The 23,000-nt window shown below is 37.3% G+C and overlaps 1 protein-coding gene and 1 non-coding gene across 6 annotated transcripts in view; both read left to right on the top strand.

Annotated features, from left to right (window-relative positions):
* Positions 1–23,000, top strand: part of BBS9 (Bardet-Biedl syndrome 9) — a 481,177-nt gene that overhangs the window by 85,036 nt on the left and 373,141 nt on the right. The window contains exon 1 of one of the 5 annotated variants that reach the window (XM_055590435.1): positions 14,537–14,978. The exons of the other annotated variants lie outside the window; for them this stretch is intronic. The gene's annotated coding sequence lies outside the window, so the exon portion shown is untranslated. Of the gene's footprint in view, positions 1–14,536; positions 14,979–23,000 lie in introns of those variants that run through there. 5 annotated transcript variants of the gene reach the window in all.
* Positions 14,037–14,121, top strand: LOC129659741 (small nucleolar RNA SNORD86). The gene has a single exon (XR_008718216.1). It is a non-coding gene; the product is annotated as a small nucleolar RNA SNORD86 (small nucleolar RNA).

Below are 23,000 nucleotides of genomic sequence, written 5' to 3'. Positions count from 1 at the left end.
GAAAAATCTGTAGGCAGGTCAGAAAGCAACAGTTAGAACTGGACATGGAACAACAGACTGGTTCCAGATCAGGAAAGGAGTATGTCAAGGCTGTCTATTGTCACCCTGCTTATTTAATTTATATGCAGAGTACATCATGAGAAATGCTAGGCTGCATGAAGCTCAAGCTGGAATCAAGATTGCCGGGAGAAATATCAATAACCTCAGATATGCAGATGACACCACCCTTATGGCAGAAAGTGAAGAAGAACTAAAGAGCCTCTTGATGAAAGTGAAAGAGGAGAATGAAAAAGCTGGCTTAAAAATCAGTGTTCAGAAAACTAGGATCATTGCATCTTGTCCCAACACTTCATGGCAAATAGATGGGGAAGCAGTGGAAACAGTGTCAGACTTTATTTTTTTAGGCTCCAAAATCACTGCAGATGGTGACTGTAGCCATGAAATTAAAAGACGCTTACTCCTTGGGAGAAAAGTTATGACCACCCTAGACAGCATATTAAAAAGCAGAGACATTACTTTGCCAGCAGAGGTCCATCTGGTCAAGACTATGGTTTTTCCAGTATTCATGTATGGATGTGAGAGTTGGACTATAACGAAAACTGAGCACCAAAGAATTGATGCTTTTGAACTGTGGTGTTGGAGAAGACTCTTGAGAGTCCCTTGGACTGCAAGGAGATCCAAACAGTCCATCCTAAAGGAAATCAGTCCTTAATATTCATTGGAAGGACTGATGTTGAAGCTGAAACTCCAATACTTTGGCCACCTGATGTGAAGAACTGACTCATTTGAAAAGACCCTGATGCTGGGAAAGATTGAAGGCAGGAAGAGAAGGGGACTACAGAGGATGAGATGGTTGGATGGCATCACCGACTCAATGGATGTGAGTTTGAGTAAACTCCAGGAGTTGGTGATGGACAGGGAGACCTGGCATGCTGCAGTCCATGGGTTGCAAAGAGTCAGACACGACTGAGTGAACTGAACTGTTCATTGTAACATTATTTACAGTAGGCTCCAGAAGGTGGAAGCAATCCAAGTGGCCAATGACAGTTGAATAGATAAACAGAATATGTTGTATACATATAACAGAGTATTATTCAGTCACAAAAAAGAGTGAAGTACTGATGTATGCTACAACATGGCTGAATTTGGAGACATTATGCTGAGTGAAATAAACTAATCACAAAAAGTCAAATATTCTGTGATTCCTCTTATATGAGGTCCTAGAGTAGTGAGAGTTGTAGTAACAGAAAACAGAATGGTGATTGCCAGGAGCTGGGAGAGCATAGACTCCAGCATGCCAGGCTTTCTGTGCTTCACTATCCTGGAATTTTCTCAGATTCATGTCCATTAAGTCAGTGATGCTATCTAACCCGTCTCTTTCTCTGCCACCCTCTTCTCTTTTTGCCTTCAATCTTTCCCAGCATCAGTCCTTCCCATGAATATTCAGGGTAGATTTCCTTTAGGGCTGACTGGTGTGATCTTCTTGCTGTCCAAGGAACTCTCAAGAGTCTTCTCCAGCACTACAGTGCAAAAGCATCAATTCTTCAGTGCTCAGTCTTCATTATGGTGCAACTCTCTCATCTATACATGACTACTAGAAAAACCATTCTTTGACTACGCAGAACTTTGTCGATGAAGTGATATCTCTGCTTTTTAACATGCTGTCTAGGCTTGTCACAGCTTTCCTTCCAAGGAGCAAGTGTTTTTTAATTTCATGGCTGCAGTCACCATCTGTGTGATTTTGGAGCTCAAGAAAATAAAGTCTGTCACTGTCACTGCTTCCACTTTTCCTCTTCTATTTGCCATGCAGTGATGGGACCGGATGCCATGAACTTAGTTTTTTGAATGTTGAGTTTTAAACCAGCTTTCTTACTCTCCTCTTCTGCCCTCATCAGGAGGCTCCTCTTCACTTTCTGCCATTAGAGTGGTATCATCTGCATACCTGAGGTTGTTAATATTTCTCCTTGCAAATTGATTCCAGCCTGTAATTCATCCAACCCTGTATTTCACCTGTTGTACCCTGCATATCCGGTTTTGAAGCAGTCATTTGTTCCATATCTGGTTCTAACTGTTGCTTCTTGTCCTGCCTACAGGTTTTTCAGGAACAGGTAAGGTGGTCTGGTATTCCCATTTCTTTAAGAATTTTCCATGGTTTGTTGTGATCCACAGGTCAAAGGCTTTAGTGTAGTTAGTGAAGCAGAAGTAGATGTTCTTCTGGAATTCCCTTACTTTCTCATGATCCAGTGAATGTTGGTAGTTTTATCTCTGGTTCCTCTGCTTTTTCTAAACCCAGCTTGTACATCTGGAATTTCTCAGTTGGTGTACTGCTGAACTGGAAGGGAATGGGTAGTTAATGTTTAATGCATACAGAGTTTCATTGGGTAAGATGAAAAAGTTCTACAGATGGATTGTGGTGATGACTATATAACACTGTGGATATCACAAAACTGTGCATTCAGAAACAGTTAAAATGGTCAGTTTTACATTTATGTATGCATGTGTGCCCAGTTGTGTCCAATTCTTTGTGACCCCATGCATCGTAGCCTCCCAGGCTCCTCGATACATGGAATTTTCCAGGCAACAATACTGGAGAGGGTTGCCATGTCCTACTCCAGGGGATTTCCCTGACCCAGGGATCGAACCTGTGTGTCTTGTGTCTCCTGTATTGGCCGGTGGATTCCTTGCCACTGTGTAACCTCAGAAGCCCTCATTTATGTCTATTTTACCACAATTAAAAAATACTTACAGCATAAAAAAAGTGCGATGAAATAAGTTTCAAGAGTAATAATACAGTATGTGGTTTGTTTAGAGTCCTTAAAGCCTTCAATCTTAATTTAGTTGAAGCAATTAAAAGTAAAATATTAGTTTGAAATAAAAATGTTATTAGCTGGATTTGATTATCTGAATTAAAAAAACTTTTCATTTATTCTAGATGAAATACAAAAGGAAGAGGGACAACTTTGGTGTATTTTTAAGTCTTATTTTGAGTTTGTACTTGGTTTTGGGTCAGGGGTATTTGAGGGCAGTGAGAACAGAGAATTAAAATTGTGAATGAAAGGTAAGTTAGGCTTTATTTTTTAAACTATTTTAAATATGTAAGTAGTTTAGACGCTTGGAAAATTGGAATTAGTGTGTCCTTCAAAATAAACAGGAATAAACTTTTTTGAATTAAAATTATTTGCCTTTAGGATTTTGACTTGTAATTTAAACATAAAAAGATTACTTTCTCCACATCAGAGTTTCTTACCCTTGGCACTGTTGACATTTTGGTCTGGATAGTCCTTCGTTGTAGAAACTGCTCTGTGCTATTGTAGGATGTTTAGCAATAATCCCCTTAGTTGCCAGTAGCGCTATCCCCCTTCCCCAGTGTGACAAGCAGTCGCAAGACAAAATAACCCCTGCTGCTCTCATTGTAGTATTAATATTAACAAAGATTAAGGACTATATTTTAGGTATAACTTATCCAACTCTTTTTTTTCTCCTATTATAACTATTAGGTCTGAATCAGAATTTAATATGTGTTCCTTTAATATATGTTCCATAAATTCATAAATTAGCCTACGTTATTTTTGGAGGGAATTACCAATGCCGAGCTTTCTGATTTATACTTCATACTCAAATATGTTAATTATTGCTTTAAAATTACTCCTGTTTTAAATTATAAAGGCCATATATAATTCCACAAAACTTGGAAAAATACAGAAAATTATTATGAAGAAAATTTAAATTACCTTTAATCTTAAAATTTATATAGAAGCAGAAATACATGAGCTTCTAAATCAAGTATTGATGAAAATGGAGTGTGATTTTGGTGAACATTTGGAGACACTAGATTAAAATAGAATCCTCTCTTTTTGGGTTAAAAATGCCAAACAATGACTGTAAGCAATTCTTGATTTTTTTAAAGAAATAAGGGTGCTAGAGCTCACCAATGTGTTCACTTAGCTTAATTTTGACTGTTGTACAAATAACTGTGGTAGCATGTATGATGCTGTCTGTGAGATTACAAAAGGTTTATTTATGAACAAATTATCCATTTGAGAGATTAACAGTAATTTTCTCATATGTGTGTAAAGTACCTTCTTATAGAACACTATAAACCTTTCAACTGTTCGGATATAATATATCGCCTAGGTGTATATGTTTATAAATGTGTGTATATATCTCTATATATTTGTATCTGTTTCTAATTTTATAAACAATAAAATTTAGATTTGAACAGAAGCCATAGTCTTCGCTATATAATTGAAAAAACGTGTGTTTCCATATAGGCAAGCCTACAGAAAATAGTAACTCTCAAACAATTCATCTGTTTAGAAAATGCTTTCAGAACTTTATATGTTAAATTCATAATTCTATTACAGTTATTGGATTTTGTAATGAGAAGCATTTGTTCATTGACTTAAATTTTAACAGAATTTAACAATTAGAATTTTTCCAGAATGATGCATACTGTGTGTATTGGAGAGATAGAGGAGGTGGAGAAATGAGACATTGTCTGGAAAACTGAAATAATCTTATAGGTGAACTCTGAGTCTTGGCATTGATCGTTTAGCTGGCTATTTTGATGCTGAACTGAATTTACTTTTGTTTGCATTATTTTCTTTAAAATAATGCCATAGCAATTTTGGGCTTCCCTGGTGGCTCAGATGGTAAAGAATCTGCCTGCAAGGCAGGAGACCTGGGTTTGAAAGATGCCCTGGAGGAGGGCATGGCAACCCACTCCAGTATTCTTGCCTGGAGAATCCCTATGGACAGAGGAGCCTGGTGGGCTACAGTCGGAGTCGTGGAGAGTCAGACACGACTGAGCAACTTTCACACATAGCTATTTTGACTGATTTCAAGTAGTTAATAAAGTGTTACCAAGTTGCAAATACATTTTTATAAATTACAAATAACCTGTTCAGGATCTTAATTTATTTTATCTAGGAGAGGGGAAGTTTTCATTCTTTTTGCTTTCTCATTTTGAAGTCATTAGAGATTTATTGACTAGTGGTTTATTTTACATGATATTGAACTTCCTATAGCTGATTCATGTTGTTGTGCAGCAGAAATGAATACAGCATTGTAAGACAGTTATTTCCCAACTAAAAAAATAAATTAATTAAAAAAAGAATCACCTGGAGATTTGAATACTGATTGCAGGGCCTATTCCAGACCTGTTAAGTCTAAATGGGCAGAAAGGGGCAGGGAGGAAATTTGAAACTGACAAAGTTTATATCCTAGCTTTACTACTTATTATCTGAGTAACTTTAAACAGGTTATTTAACCTCTCTGTGCCTTCTTCTATGAAGGGTTGGTAATAGTATCTCATATAAGGTTGCTATAAACTTAACAACTTAACAAACATTACCTGTGATGATGATGATATAATTATCCAGGGCCAATCTGTTGACCTTAGTTTGGGAACCGCTGATATAATGAACTACTTCTTCCTCTGTTAAAGTTTCAGATATTATGATCCTACACTTCTTGTGTTGGCAATATGACATATTGGTGTCTGTGTGTGCTCAGTTGTGTCCGACTCTTTGTGACCCCATGGGCCCCAAGAATCCTGGAGTGGGTTGCTATTTCCTTCTCCACGGGATCTTTCTGATCCAGGTATCGAACCTGCATCTCTTGTGTCTCCTGCATTAGCAGACAGATTTTTAAGTCTTATTTGTCTTAAGTTGTGTACTTCAAGAAGGAGGAGCTAAGTAAACAGATTTTTCAATTAAATTTATTTCATCCAAAGAAAGGAACAGCATTGTGTTTCATACATTAATTTATGTTTTTTTTTAAACCAAATCTTTTTTTTTAATGAAAGCTACTGTACTGCATCCCAAAATATGAAGCCAGTAAAAAGCCATTAAAATATCTTAAATGGAGAATGTGTTTGATTTAAGAGGGAAAAAATAAGACAACTGCAGATGTTGTTTCTTTTTCTTGTGTTAAAGAAATCTTCTAATAAGGGCTATTAACTTTGAAATCTCTATTGTCTTTCCAAAGGCTAAGAAAAACATTTTTTTGACTGGTACTATGCCAGTTTCCTTCACATGTTTCCATTTAATTCTTGAGACAACCTGCAAAATATCAGTAAACATTATTTCCTTTCTAATGAAAGTATTTCTTTCTAAATAAGGAAATTGACAGAGTCAGAATTCTGTAGTTATGTATATTTGTTTATATATTATATATAGGTATATATGTGTGTGTGTGTATATATATATATACATATACATGCGTGCTAAGTCGCTTGCAGTCATGTCCCATGGACTGCAGCCTGCCCTGCTCCTCTGTCCATGGGATTCTGTAGGCAAGAATACTGGAGTGGGTTGCCCTGTCCTTCTCCAGGGGATCTTCCTGACCTAGGGATCGATCCTGCGTCTCTTACATCTCCTGTTTTGGGAGGTGGGTTCTTTACCACTAGCACCACCTGGGAAGCCCATACTTATATATATACACATATATATATATGTGTGTATATATGTACATATATACACACATATATATGTATATATGTACATATATACACACATATATATGTATATATGTACATATATAAAAAGATTTGAAAATTTCAAGGTTTAAATATCATAATGGTGATTTCAAGGGAATAGAGAAAAATAGTTTTGGGGAAATACTTATGTTTTTCAACATTTTTTGTACCAGATGAATTTTTTTTTAATGGACAGTAATAGAAGTCATAGTTTTATTATGGAATCTCATTTTTTTCCTCCTTGACTTTGTCACTGTTGATATGTTTTGGTCTTGAATTTGACACGTAACAAGTATATTTTAATATCTTGTTAGAGGAGTACCTTCAAGTATGGAGTTCTATCTGCTGTCTCAGAACATGGATCCAAAGAAGAGAATGTTTTACTTTTTTGGGAAAGAGAATTTTGCATTTGGCAGCAGTAGATAGTTCAAGTGGCCCCACTTAAACTCTTCTTCATGAGAATATATATTTTTTTCTATTCTCCTTTCTTCTTTCTTTAAGAAGGATTCAGATTTGAGGTCTTTTGAAAATCCACTTGAGGTTGGTCATGAAGGACTTGACTTTTTATTCAGCAGGAGGTGGCAATCTTAGCACATTTACTTCTAATTAAAGCCAGAACCCAGTGTTTCACTAGGGGATTTATTATTACTTTTAAGCAATGAGTATTTTGAACTTGGAAGTGGAGTTTTCTCTTATAAACCTTGGAGTGCATTTGGGCCTGAGGATTTAAAAAAGCTGTTGATTGCCACTGTGCATTAAAAAGGTTAAAAGTCATCATTTTAACAGTTAATTTTGTGGCATTCTTTCATTATAATGCTTATTTTATGGATTTTATAAAGGTGCATTAAAATGCAGCAGCTTCTGTTGGAATGATATTAAATCAAGTTCTTGGTTTCACTGGCAACTTTTTTGTCCTTTACAAAATTGATTGGACTTTTAAAGTTATACACATAACTGAAGATGGAAATATTTGTGCATTGGCATATATATACAAAGTAACTCAGACTGTGTGTGTATATACAGGAAGTGAAATAGAAAAGTGGAGGGGGTTACCTGGGTAATTCAGATTCCTAACCAACTTTATTGGAAATACTTGGCTATTTTCTCATTTTATATAAACAGTTTCTTTTACTTTTCACTGTACTTTGTGTGACTTGAAACTGTATGAACAATTATTTATTCTTGAACTTTGGATATATAGCTCTTTTTTGTGAGTAATGAAACAGCTTAAAGGAATATTTTTCTATATTACTCTACTGCTATTTAATTGTTTATACATTAAAAACTTAAATGAAGAAAATACAATTATACAGTGGGTTATTATTAAATTTGATGACTAATTGTAACTATTGACCTTTGTATATTCTATTATATACACATGTGTACTTTAAACACCTGGAGAAGGGCATGGCAACCCACTCCAGTATTCTTGCCTGGGGAATCTCATGGACAGAGGAGCCTGGCAGTCTGCAAACCATAGGGTCAACACAGAGTCGGACACAACCGAAGCAACTTAGCACATATGCACACATGTACTTTAAACAAAATGGGTAACACAGTTCATTCCTGACCATTTTGCTCTATAAATTGTGGCTGCATGTCAGTGCCTATGACGTCATATTCATTGACATGTTTTTACGTGTCAATTAATGTAAATCTACTTCATCATTTTTAATGGCATAGAATTTGTGTTCTATGCATACATATAAGTTGACTGTTGAATAACATGAGTTTGAACTATGTGGGTCCACTTAGATTTTTTTTTTCAGTGAATACATACTGTAGTATCACATGATTCTTGATTGGTTAAATCTATTCATGTAGAACCATGGGTCCTGAAGATTGATTGTAAAGTTATACTCAGAGTTTAGACTATGTGGAGGGTCAGTGCCCCAACTCCTGTTATGTCCAAGGGTCAACTGTACATAATAATTAATTTCTGTTATTATATACACTCATTAATGCTTTTAATACTTTTCTTTTAATAAATTATTGAATGTATTTGTGATGCTTTATATGTTTGTTAAAAACATAAAACAAACACATCTTTATTTTTTAAAAAAAGGATAAAAATGGAAAGCCCCTCTTTTAAAAATTTCCTTGCTGCCTATGAAATTTCATTCTTCTTTAGGTAAATAGCTTGATGAACAACCTTGCACTTGCATACATTATTCAATGCTTTTATAACATTTTCTGTTTTATGTCAATGAATTACTATATATTCATCGATAACTTGTTTCTTACATTTACATGGGTATCTTTTCATGTCCAAACATATAGACTTACCTTGTTCTTGTATGGGCTTCCTAGAATTCTGTCTATGGGTATTTCATAATTTATTTAGCTGTGGAGATTGCTTCCAAAATATACTATCATGGACAATCTCTTTTGCATTGGCTCACTCTGCTTTGATATACCAGCTCAGAGTAAAACTCACAGGTGACTATTCCATTGGACTGACTATGGCATGTATTTTATTATTTATATTTTATTACACTTAGGAGTATTGTTGACATTATAATGGAGAATAGAGGCAGTTGGCTAAAAATTCTAGAAAATTTGCAGAGTTTGCTCATTTTATAGTTGGTAGAAACAGAGCTTCTCTAGAAGTTGTATTTATTACTTTATGAGGACATGAATGCATGTTCCCTCTGTTCTCTCCTCACTTTTCTTTCACTCTCTGTTGTTTTTAAGGGTAGAGAAATATTTCATGTATAGAGGGCATTCTTTTCTTTCATGAAATAAGAATAGCCTATTTAGGAGTAGATGTTTTTTGTCTGCTTCTAGAAAGAAGAACATAAATCAGCAACTTTAAAATTTAGGTCATTATTTTACCGAAAGTTTTCTAACACATTTGCTTTCTTTCCAAAGTTCAGTTTATATATTTGGTAATGTGATTTTTTAAAATCACTTTGCTTGAGGTTTTATCTTTAAACCCCATGGCAGAGCCACTCATTGGTGGGGCCTGAGCTTCAGGAATGGTGGGAAGTTTGATGGACACCTGTCCCTTCCGTTAAAAGAATTTTTTTGTTTTAAGTAACGTGTTCATTTTGGAAACTTGGGATGAGGTTTTATGAGATGAGAAATAAAATAATCTCTAGTTGACACTAAGAACTAGCTAATCATTATGACTATTCTAGTGTATTTTTGGTGTCTTTTTATTTTGCATTTTAATGCTGTAAAGTCAGATTCATATTGTATTTACTCTTTTAAGGTCTTTTTTCTTACTTAATGATATCACAAACATTTACCAAATCAACAAATATTCTACTGCAATATAATTTTAAATGATTATAGAGAATTCTATGCTTTACCACTGTTAGTGGAATTATTGCTAATATTTTGCTTTGAAGAATACTATGGTCATTGTAAAACTTGTATGAAACCACAGAAGACTCCAAGTAGTCAAAGCAATCTTGAGAAAAAATGAAAAAAGCTGGAGGAATTATACCTCCTGATTTTAAATTATATTAAAAAAGCTATAGTAGTCAAAACAATATGGTATTCCTAGATCAATGGAATAGAGAGCTGAGAAATTAATTCATGAATTGATTTATGACAAAAGAATCAAGTATATTCAGGGGGGAAAGGATAATCTCTTCAGTAATAGTGCTGGAAAAAGTGGATTGACACATACAAAAGAATGAAGCTGAACCCCTTACACTATACACAGATCACCTCCAAATGGATGAAAGTCTTAAACATAAGACCTGAAACCATAAAAGCCCTGGAAGAAAATGTGGAGAGTAAGCTTCTTGACATTGATCATAGCAATGATTTTTTCTTTTTTTTGGATTTGACCCCAAAAGCAAAGGCAACAAAGGGAAAATAAACACATCGCTATAGCAGTGTATAAGTTTAAGGTTTACAGTGTCAGTATTCTCACTGACTTACATATATGTGAAATGATTACCACAGCAAGTTTAATTAACACCCCATCATATGATACAAAAAAAGAAGGAAAAATATTTTTTTCTTTGTGATGAGAACTCTGAGAATCTGCTCTCTGGACAAACTTTCAACTATTATGTCAATAAAACTGAAGAGAATGAAAAGAGAACATTTTTTAGCACCACAAAAAGTTAAAGAGAAATAGAAATACTAAAAGTTTTATAGTTACAGAAGAGTGGTGCTGTGCTTGGTCACTCAGTCATGTCCGACTCTTTGTGACCTCTATGGAATGTAGCCTGCCAGGCACCTCTGTCCGTGGTATTCTCCAGGCAAGAATACTAGAGTGGGTTGCCATACCCTCCTCCAGTAGATCTTCCCAACCCAGGGATCAAACCCAGGTCTCCCACATTGCAGGCGGATTCTTTACCATCTGAGCCACCAGGAAAGCCCATGAATACTTGAGTGGGTAGTCTGTCCCTTCTTCAGGGGATCTTCCTGACCCAGGAATTGAACCAGGGTCTCCTGCATTGCAAGCGAATTCTTTATTAGCTGAGGTACCTGATGATCAAAATTGAGTAGCAGGAAGTCGCTGCTGCTGCTGCTAAGTTACTTTGGTTGTGTCCGACTCTGTGTGACCCCATAGACAGCAGCCCACCAGTCTCCCCCGTCCCTGGGATTCTCCAGGCAAGAACACTGGAGTGGGTTGCCATTTCTTTCTCCAATGCATGAAAATGAAAAGTGAAAGTGAAGTCACTCAGTTGTGTCCGACTCTTCGTGACCCCATGGACTGCAGCCTACCAGGCTCCTCCATCCATGGGATTTTCCAGGCAAGAGTACTGGAGTGGGGTGCCATCGCCTTCTCTGTATTTCTATTATATTTTTGGATAAATTCTTTGGAAAGAAAAGTGAGTGAGGACAAAGGGGGACCTTTTCTTTGACTGTAGCATTATGATTATAACAAAAATGTATTCATGTGATTACTTCCAAATTTTAAAATAAATAATCCATTATCGTGCATCAAACCTGGACTGGCAACTCGTTTCATACATGATATTTTACATGTTTCAATGCCATTCTCCCAAATCTTCCCACCCTCTCCCTCTCCCACAGAGTCCATAAGACTGTTCTATACATCAGTGTCTCTTTTGCTGTCTCGTACACAGGGTTATTGTTACCATCTTTCTAAATTCCATATATATGCGTTAGTATACTGTATTGGTGTTTTTCTTTCTGGCTTACTTCACTCTGTATAATAGGCTCCAGTTTCATCCACCTCATTAGAACTGATTCAAATGTATTCTTTTTAATGGCTGAGTAATACTCCATTGTGTATATGTACCACAGCTTTCTTATCCATTCATCTGCTGATGGGCATCTAGGTTGCTTCCATGTCCTGGCTATTATAAACAGTGCTGCGATGAACATTGGGGTACACGTGTCTCTTTCCCCTCTGGTTTCCTCAGTGTGTATGCCCAGCAGTGGGATTGCTGGATCATAAGGCAGTTCTATTTCCAGTTTTTTAAGGAATCTCCACACTGTTCTCTATAGTGGCTGTACTAGTTTGCATTCCCACCAACAGTGTAAGAGGGTTCCCTTTTCTCCACACCCTCTCCAGCATTTATTACTTGTAGACTTTTGGATCGCAGCCATTCTGACTGGTGTGAAACGGTACCTCATAGTGGTTTTGATTTGCATTTCTCTGATAATGAGTGATGTTGAGCATCTTTTCATGTGTTTGTTAGCCATCTGTATGTCTTCTTTGGAGAAATGTCTATTTAGTTCTTTGGCCCATTTTTTGATCGGGTCATTTATTTTTCTGGAATTGAGCTGTAGGAGTTGCTTGTATATTCTCGAGATTAGTTGTTTGTCAGTTGCTTCATTTGCTATTATCTTCTCCCATTCTGAAGGCTGTCTTTTCACCTTGCTAATAGTTTCATTTGATGTGCAGAAGCTTTTAAGGTTAATTAGGTCCCATTTGTTTATTTTTGCTTTTATTTCCAATATTCTGGGAGGTGGGTCATAGAGGATCCTGCTGTGATGTATGTCAGAGAGTGTTTTGCCTATGTTCTCCTCTAGGAGTTTTATAGTTTCTGGTCTTACGTTGAGATCTTTAATCCATTTTGAGTTTATTTTTGTGTATGGTGTTACAAAGTGTTCTAGTTTCATTCTTTTACAAGTGGTTGACCAGAGTTCCCAGCACCACTTGTTAAAGAGATTGTCTTTAATCCATTGTATATTCTTGCCTCCTTTGTCAAAGATAAGGTGTCCATATGTGCATGGATTTATCTCTGGGCTTTCTATTTTGTTCCATTGATCTATATTTCTGTCTTTGTGCCAGTACCATACTATCTTGATAACTGTGGCTTTGTAGTAGAGCCTGAAGTCAGGCAGGTTGATTCCTCCAGTTCCATTCTATGCTTGGGGCTGGTGCACTGGGACGACCCAGAGGGATGGTATGGGGAGGGAGGAGGGAGGAGGGTTCAGGATGGGGAACACATGTATACCTGTGGCGGATTCATTTTGATGTTTGGCAAAACTAATACAATTATGTAAAGTTTAAAAAAAAAAAAATCCCTGGTGGAAAAAGCCTCAATCCCCCCCAAAGTGGGATTACATAAAACTAAAAAGCTTCTATACAGCAAGGGAAACCATTAACCAAATGAAAAGGCAAACTATGAAATGGGAGGAAGTATTTGTGAATCATATATCTGATAAAGAATTGATATCCAAAATATGTAAAGACTCATGCAACTTAATAGAAAAAAGCAAACAATCTAATTTTAAAATGATTGCCATTTTTAAATGATTGCCATCCCCTGGAGTTGCCATTTCCCACTCCAGGGGATGGAGGGAAATCCTGCCATTTGTGACACCATGGATGGATGTTGAGGGCATTATGCTAAGTGAAATAAGCCAAAGACAAAATGCTGCATTCACTTATGTGGAATCTAAAAAAAAAAAAAAGGTTAAGCTTATGAAAACAGTAGAAATTCTGACAGTCACAGAGGTTGAAATAGTGGTAATTATGACCATTGTATTTTTAAAATTATCTTATTTTACTTTATTGAGGTGTGTGTGCATGTGTGTGTGTGTGTGTGTGTGTGTGTGTGTTAGTCAATCATGTCCAACTCTGTGATCCCATGGACTGTAGCCCACTAGGCTCCTCTATCCATGGAATTCTCCAGGCAAGAATACTGGAGTGGATTACCATTTCCTTCTCCAGGGAATCTTTCCAACCCAGGGATCAAACCCGGATCTCCTGTATTGCAAGCAGATTTTTTACCGTCTGAGCTACCAGGGAACCCCTTAAAGGTATAATTGACATGTAAAATTGTAAGATATTTAAAGTGTACATCATGGGGATTTGATATAGTACACATAGTTTCAGGCTTCCCTTCATTTAAAACACTTCCATCAACTCACTTTATTTTTTTGTTTGTTTGTTTTTTTTTTTTGGTGAGAATATCTAAATTCTACTCTCTTAACAAATTTTAATTATACAGTATTATGCTATACAGTGCTATCATCTGCATGTTTTACATTAGATCTTCAGGCCTTATTCATTTCATAGTTGAAAATTTGTACCCTTTTATCAACCTTTCTCTGTGTCCTCTAGCCCCAGTCCCTGGCAGCTACTTTTCTACTAAAACCCTAAGACTATGGGTTTAATATTGATGGTTGACCAGGGCTCCCTGAGTTCTACAGACCTCTGTTATGGGGGTGATGTTATGGCATCCTGGTGCTGAGAGATTCCTCGGGCCCAGCAAAGGGACCACATTTCCCAAGCTCTGAAGACAAGGACTAACTCCCCAAAATATGGACTCATTTTGTTTTTACTCTACCTTCATTGGCCCAGCAGCTGCCAAGAACAAAGGCGGTATCTCCCGATACCTGGCAAACAAATGCAGTATTGCCTCATGAATTCATTGTTTCTCTGAGGCAATTTGTATTTGGGAAGAAGCTTCTAGAATAAGTTGAGGGGCAGCTGCCTTTCTATGAGATTGGAGAGATTTCACGAAAGAATTTGGATGTCATGAAGGAGGCAGTGGTTCACAGGAAGTGGTTGCTGGGATTACTAGGAAGCTGGAGAAACAGGAGAAGAAACGCTTGAAGAAGGAAAAGAAACACCTGGCTGCAATTTCCCTGATATCTTCAGAAAACAGCAGTAGTTTTTCAAAGGGATGTGAGGAAACAAGTGGAAGACCCATGAAGAAGAAGAGGCAAAAGCCCCAGGAAACTCCTCAGGAGAATGGAATAGAAGACCCAGCTGTCTCCTTCTCCAAACCGTAGAAAAAGAAATCTTTTTCCCAAGGAGGAACTGGTGATCTTGAAGAGATCTTGAAGAAGTGATCTTGAAGAGAGAGCTGGCAGTGGAAGTCTTCTCATGATTAGAAAACCTTTGCTCAAAGATGAGCGAACTGGTTAGAGTAAGGGAACAAGAGTGTCCCCAAGAAAGAGAGGAAATTCTCTTCCAAGTAGAAGCCACTCAGCAGTGGACCTGAAGAGACAGCTGCCAGCAAGAGCAGTGGCTCCAAGAAAAAGAAAGTTCCAAAAGCCAGCCCAGGAAAATCAGAACGGATATTTCCCCAGTGGGACGTGAACTGCAGAGGTATTTCCTAATCCATCCCCTATAGCCCAATAAAAATAAAAACAAATGAAAAAAACCTAAGGCTAGACACTTGAGACCAAAAGCTTCTGATACACATTGTAAATTGTTTTATGTTGAGAGATAGCCCAAATGTACTATTTTCTCCGCTATGTGTATTATCTGTGCCAAGGTCAGATATTGTCATTTTTTAAAAGTTCAAAATCTCCATGTAATGGGCAAAAGTGATGTGTGATATTTTCTTAATTTAAAAATAGTAGCAAAAAAATATTCATTGGGCAGTTGCTACGTGCTCCCACCTTAGACTATGGTAAGGATTTAACCTCAACTTTCTCATTTAATTCTCAAAGCAACCCTGTAAATTAGGTCATTATTTTCATTTCAGGCACAAGAAAATTTAGGCTTGATAAGATTAAGCAGTTTGCCCAAGGTTGTGTCTTGTGAATGATGGATTTTTAACTTTGTTCATTTTCTTAATGGTACAAATACTTTAGTTTTTTTCTGATGTTAAATGTTTTGATCTTTATTGTAATGGCTTCTGATCTTTGTATCTTTCTAATGAAGATCTTTCTTACACTGTGATTCTAAAATATTCTCACATGTTTTCTTAACTTTCTGGAATTTGTTTTTAGATATTATATGTAGTAGGGCTCTAATTATTTGTAGCAGGGCTCTAATTTGGAGAAGGCGATGGCACCCCACTCCAGTACTCTTGCCTGGAAAATCCCATGGGCGGGGGAGCCTGGTAGGCTGCAGTCCATGAGGTCGCTAGGAGTTGGACACAACTGAGCGACTTCACTTCCACACATTGGAGAAAGAAATGGCGACCCACTCCAGTGTTCTTGCCTGGAGAATCCCAGGGACAGGGGAACCTGATGGGCTGCCGTCTTTGGGGTTGCACAGAGTCGGACACGACTGAAGCGACTGAGCAGCAGCAGCAGCAGCAGGGCTCTAATTTAATTTTTTCCCCAAATGTATGTCCTGTTGTCCAAGTGCCATTTATGAATATCCTTTGAAATATCTTATAAAAATGTGCATTATCCATTTAGTCATTTATTTTAGACTCTATTCCTTTCCCTTGATTTATGTCTATAAATAGCATGTCTATAAAGAATGCCAATGATTTATTTGTCCATAAATAGTGTATCTATAAAATACAAATATTGTCTTAAAAATTAATGTATAGTATGTTTTGATATGTGGGATGAGTAATCATTCTTTATTGGTCTTGTTTTTAAATATTTATGTTATTCTTGTTTTTTTTTCACTTTCCTTTCAGGCTTGAAAGAGAGTTTATTGAGTTCCATGAAAAAAATGATGCTGGAATTTTGTCTGGCATTGCATCACATCTATAGATTATTTTAATACATAACTGACATGTTTATATATTGATTCTTTCCATCCAGGAATATAATATGTCTTATTATTCATTTAGCTGTCCTTTTATGCTTTTTAGTAAAAATTTTAGTTTTATCTATGTTGATTGCTTACTTGTTGGTTATATCTTCCTGCCTCTTTTCTTCCCTCCCTCCTTCTTTCACTTCCTTTCCTTTCACTTATGTGCCAAGCACTGTAGCAGCAATATGGTGATAAGTATAGAGGTCTGTGTGGGCTTCACTGCTGGCTCAGTGGTAAAGGGAGAAGGCAATGGCAACCCACTCCAGTACTTTCGCCTGGAAGATCCCATGGATGGAGGAGCCTGGTAGGCTGCAGTCCATGGGGTCACGAAGAGTCGGACACGACTGAATGACTTCACTTTCACTTTTCCCTTTCATGCATTGGAGAAGGAAGTGGCAACCCACTCCAGTGTTCTTGCCTGGAGAATCCCAGGGACAGAGGAGCCTGGTGGGCTGCCGTCTATGGGGTCACACAGAGTGGGACAGGACTGAAGCAACTTAGCAGCAGCAGCAGTGGTAAAGAATCTTCCTGCCAATGCAGGAGGTGTGGGTTTCATTTCTGGTCTGAGAAGGTCCCCTGGAGAAGGAAATGGCAACCCACCCCAGTATTCTTGCCTGGAAAACCCCATGGACAGAGGAGCCTAGTGGGCTACAGTCCATGGGGGTCACAAAGAGCTGAACACAACTTAGCAACTGAACAGCAACAACAATAGAGGTCTGTGACCTTGTTAAGTTTGGAGAGGGAGACATACATTAAGCTTATAATCATAGAAGTAGGTATAGAAGCACAAGTGCTATGAAGGAAAAGATGCCATGATGGTGAGGGTATATTTTAGGCATATATTGTTTAGTTCGGCCTTACTTAATTTGGCCTTCCTAAGGAAGTTAAGATCTGAAAGTTGACTTAGTGTGTTAGGAATTTAATTGCCTTGGTTATTGTGAGTGGAATCTTTGTAATAACATTATTATTATTATTATTTTTGGAGGAGATGGGAGGAAGTCTGGGAATTCAGTGTTTTGTTGACAGTTGAATTCAATGTTTGTTGAATTCAATGTTTTTTGTTGACAGTTATTTTTCCTGCTCCACAAAAGATAATATTCTGCTCTGTTCTGGGAAACATTGATGTTAAAAAGTCATCTCTTAGTCTAGCTGTTATTCTTTTGCTAGTTTATCAGTCTTCTCTATTGCTTTTAAAACATTTCTTTTCTCTTTGGTGTTCTGCAGTTTCTCTGTCAGGCATCTAAGGGAAGATTTATTTTTACTTATCCTATTTTCAATTTATTTGGCGTAAACCTAGATCTTAGGATTGATGCTTTTCAACAATTCTGGAAAATCTTCAGTTGTTATTTCTTTAAATATTGCCTCTCTCAAATTCTCTTCATTGTCTCATAATGAAAATCCAATTAGATACATTAGACCATCTTACGTTGTTGTTCATGTCTCTTTCTCTCTCTCTCTTTGTTTTTTTTTTTTGATAATTTTATTATTTTTTGCTGTGCTGGGTGTGGTAATTTTATTCTTTGTTGATAATTTCAGTGAATGAAGTCTTTGCAGTTCCGATGCTGCTTTCTAGTATTTTTGCTGTCTCTTGCTCATATTGCCTCCTGTTCCTTGTGCATTGGGATTTTTGCCTGCGAAGTCATATTCTTGGAACTCTATCCATGGGAATGATTGGTGTGTTCCTTCAAGGATTTGAGTTTTCTTTTGTCAGCGGCTTGGTGGTACTTCTCACCCAGGATCACTTTATACTGACCACAGATTGAGGCTTCTTGGGCAAATCAATAGAGTGAATTTGGTCTGAAAACCCACATTAAGATCAGCTTGGGGTTTGTGAATTCTTAGGAGAGAATGTTCTCCTTCATCTTGTTCCAAGTTTTGAGACATGCATTTTGCTTTCTCTTGGGCATGTATGTGTGTGTGTGTGGGGGCGGGGGGCGGTGGGTGGGGTGATGCTATTTCTAAGTTCTCCTTACTGTAAGAGTAAAGCCCTTTGTGGTCTTAGCTTTATACTAGGGGGAGAAAGATAATATACAGGCTCAACTGGATTTCCTACATAGAGTGGGCCCTGCTGTTTTTCTTCTTTACCATCTGACATTTTGAGATTATGAAAACTGATGCTGAGGGTATATGGTTTAGGAGAATGCCCCAGGGGCTCTGTTTACCTTTGTGGTTCTCACTTTCACTTGGTGTTTGGCTCCTGAATTTTATTTACCGTTTTTAAGGGGAGGCAGCATATTGATATACTCAAAAATACTGCTTTTAATAAACATTTTACTCTGTACTTTTATTGGGAAAATGAGGGTTTTATCTGCTGTTCTCATCTACTTATTTTATAATTTCTTTAGTTTTATTTGCCTCTTCAAGCAATCCTTTTAGAAATAAGACAAAAGTAAATAAATTACAGTGAGGAATTCACCAAGAGGCTATATTAAGTTTTGTCTGCCAAAGTGAAATCTTTAACATTTTGTATTTAAATCTGATGTTATTTATCAGCATGTGCTTGTGTGTGTGCTCAGTTGTGTCTGACTCTTTGTGACCTCGTGGACTGTAGCCTGCCAGGCTCCTCTGTCCATGGAATTTTCCAGGCAAGAAAACTCTAGCGTGTTGCCATTTCTTCCTCCAGGGGATCCTCCTGATTCAGGGATTGAACCTGAGTCTCCTGCATTGGCAGGCAGATTCTTTACCACTGTGCCACCTGGGAAGCCCCATTTATAAGCACCCTGAATGTATTTGTGATGTTCGGCTATGTTAAATTTGAAATCAGAAAAGAATTTGGAGATTGTCATTAGAGTATCTATTTTATGCGTAGTTTTTGGTCGGAGAAGCAGACTAAGAATACGAGTTGCCAGTCCAGGTTCGATGCACGATACTGGATGCTTGCGGCTGGTGCACTGGGACGACCCAGAGGGATGGAATGGGGAGGGAGGAGGGAGGAGGGTTCAGGATGGGGAACACATGTATACCTGTGGCGGATTCATTTTGATATTTGGCAAAACTAATACAATTATGTAAAGTTTAAAAATAAAATAAATAAAAAAAATAAAAATAAAATAAAATTAAAAAAAAAAAAAAAAGAATTAGGCTTAATTCTCGCTTGGCTGCTAACTGGTTGTGTGTCCTTAACAAACCATCGAACCTTCCTGAGCCTTAGGTCTCTCTGCAGTTGAATAAGAATGATAGCTCTTGATCTTCCCAAGTTACAGAATAGTTGCTAGAGATGGGTGTGTTAATAGTATATGGGCAAGTGCTTGTAACCTGCTATTGTTAGTTTTGAATTCTTTGATTTGCTTAATCTCATGAGATTTCTATGAGAGAAGGTTGTCACTGCATTCAGAAATTGTTACTTTTGTTCTATGCAATCTCTTGAAACCCACCTCAGTTCTTTAGCTTCTTTAATTTCCTCTTTGTATGACATTCAAGCTCAGTTAACCCTTAGAGCATAGAGTAGACACCAAGAAATTTGAAAGCCAGTTTAGAAAGATCTATTGAAATACATATGGAGTGTTGCCTAGTTATACATGTCTTTCACATTTGTGTCAGATGGAGATATATTTCAGTGTTTTAGGATATAAAGTAAAACTAGTCTTTGATAGAGAACAGTAAATGCCCATGTGATATCCAGTTAGTGGCAAAATTTTTGAAAAGTTGATTGCTGTTTGATAGGATTAGATTCTTTGTCTATTTGTCAGCAGAGGGAGCCTTTGCCTCACTTTTTGATTCCAGAAACCCGATAGTGGTAAGTTTGTAAAGAACCAACATATTATGAAAAATGCTTGTTTCCTTATCTAACCTAGGTCTCAATAGGTTTTAAACCAGTTTTTCCTTTCTTCTTATAAATAAAAAACTTTTTGTGCTTGTTTTCCGAGTTTTTTTTTTTAATTACTAGTGGTATATAAGTGCTAACATGGGGAGTTCTTAAAAGTGGTTCATGCTGGGATAAGCTAATGGCTTTCAAATGCTATGCCCCATTAAAGTTTTAAATGTTCTTAGGGTAATGAAGAAAAATTAAATAATATAGTAAATTTTTTATAAAGCTAAAATTTGTTCAATTAAAGGGCTGTGCTTAGTACTGACATTTTCTACTTCGTACTTATTTATTTTACATTGTCTATATAGATAATGTTGGTGATGATAGTCTTTATTTATTTATTTTTTTAAATCTCTTTATCAGGCAGTTTACAACCTATGATCTTCCCCAGTAGTTTCTGAAATTTTATACATTAGTGAGGTTCAAGAGCCTGGGATCACTGCTTTAGCAAGGACTTTAGCAAATAAAGATGGGAACTTCTGACCTGAACCATTTCCAACATCCTGGTTACTACATGACCATGTAGTCTTTTTGATTCAAAATCATTGCTCTTTCCACTATGTATTTTCCTCTACTTTGTACTCTATTTGTTACTTTTCCCATGTTTACTCAATTTGTTCTTTTATGATATACCATCTTGATCTAAGAACAAGAAATACTTGAAGAGTATCCTATTTAATGGGGCTTCCCAGGTGGCTCAGATGGCAAAGAATCTACCTGCAACTCAGGAGACCTGGGTTCGATCTCTGGGTCAGGAAGATCCCCTGGAGGAGGACATGGCAACCCACTGCAGTATTCTTGCCTGGAGAATCCCCATGGACAGAGGAACCTGGCAGGCTATAGTCCATGGGTTGCAAAAAATGTTGGACATGACTGAGTGACTTAAGCAGCAGCAGCAACCCAGGTGGCTCAGTGGTAAAGAATCCGCTTACAATGCAGGAGACGTGAGTTTGATCCTTGGGTTGGAAAGATTCCTTGAAGAAGGAAATGGCAACCTGCTCTAATATTTTTGCCTGGGAAATCCTATGGACAGAGGAGACTGGTGGGCTACAGTCCACAAGGTCACAAAGAGTCAGACATGACTGAATGAGCAAGCATGCGTCCTGTTTAGTACCCTTTTTTGGGGTACTTTTCCTATGGTGATAATTGTTTGTTTCATATTACCCAGAGGAAGACTTTATTCAGTGCTCTAATAATTTCTAAAGCTTTTAGGCTTAATCTGTGTATGGTTTTGAAGTTAGAGTTTTATAAAATACTGATAGATTTAAAGATCATTCTTTTTCTTTTGTATCCTCTTTGGGCTGCCACAGTTTATTCTTTATGGTTAAGTGATTTCCCTTCCCATGCATATATTTTCCTTTTGCTGTCCTCCCCCACCCTACCTGTATCTCCTATGTCTTTCCATTAGGCTTTTATCTTTCTTAAAAGCAGTGTTATCCTTAATCTTTTCCCCCTCCGCTTAGTATTTCCTAGTGTCTCTAATGTGCATATAGTAAATACTTTGTCTTTTGACATAATACTAAGCCCTGAAATAATTTAGAATTTAGTTTCTTTAAGTGTCATGTGTTAAAACTAATAATTTCAGGGCCTTTTTCATACCACATTTACTTTGCTGGTATTCATTCATTCAACAAATGTTTATTGAGTTCTGCTATGTCCTGGGGTGGAGAAGGCAATGGCACCCCACTCCAGTACTCTTGCCTGGAAAATCCCATGGACGGAGGGGCCTGGTGGGCTGCAGTCCATGGGGTCGCTAGGAGTCGGACATGACTGAGCGACTTCACTTTATTTTTTCACTTTCATACATTGGAGAAGGAAATGGCAACCTACTCCAGTGTTCTTGCCTGGAGAATCTCAGGGATGGGGGAACCTGGTGGGCTGCCGTCTATGGGGTCACACAGAGTCGGACCCGACTGAAGCCACTTAGCAGCATGTCCTGGGGATGATTTGGGGTAGAAAGGTGTGGGGAGTAAAGCGTAATGCCAGATTTCATGGGGCTTTCATGTGACTATGATAATATTGTCAAATATCTTGGGCTACTTGATGATCATTAGCATCCTGTATCTAGTTCTACAGTTTGACATGGTTTTCTACTTTCATGAGGATTCACTTGACATGAACAGGTGTTTTTGGAGTACCAACTTATAAGGGACTATACTCAATACTGTGAGCTAGACAATGAAAACAAAATTGACTTACCTTCAAGGCTTTTATTATTCACTTATGGAAGCTGAAGAGGGGAGAGAGATATGCCAAATTTAGCTGTATCACCAGGAAAAATTTTGTCAGCACTAACAGGCAGTGATGCAGAATGTACTAAGAAAGAAAAGAGGGAGAATGGATTATTTATGCCTGAAGGGGATTGGAGAAAGCTTCAAAGTGGTGGAGTTGGATCCTGGGGATGGAGGACATCTAGAAGGATTTTATGAGGTTAAGATGGGGGAATGGTACCTGAGGTGCATTGGACTTACAGTAATAAACACATAAGGGCCTTTGGACAAGCTTATGTTACCTGAGAACCCCATGTTACCTGAAGTCTTTGGTGGTCGGGATTGGATGAGAGGGAGTAGTTAGAGTTCATTGAGCAGATACATCGAAGAGTTCTTTGGATATCCTACTTATTAATTTCTACTTATTTCTGAAGATGCTGGTGTACTTTTGAATTTTTTGAGTTGGTTGACAACATGATTGCATCTGTATATTAAGATGATTGCTTTGGTGTATTTGTTTTTATGACTTTAACTCAGGATATGATATTTTAACTGCTTCTTTTAGGAGAGTCCAAGGACATTTAATAGGCCAAACAGTGGTTAAGTGGC

This window comes from Bubalus kerabau, chromosome 8 (assembly GCF_029407905.1).
Source record: "Bubalus kerabau isolate K-KA32 ecotype Philippines breed swamp buffalo chromosome 8, PCC_UOA_SB_1v2, whole genome shotgun sequence".
Lineage (NCBI taxonomy): Eukaryota > Metazoa > Chordata > Mammalia > Artiodactyla > Bovidae > Bubalus > Bubalus kerabau.
This window is presented reverse-complemented; position numbering and strand designations above follow the sequence as displayed.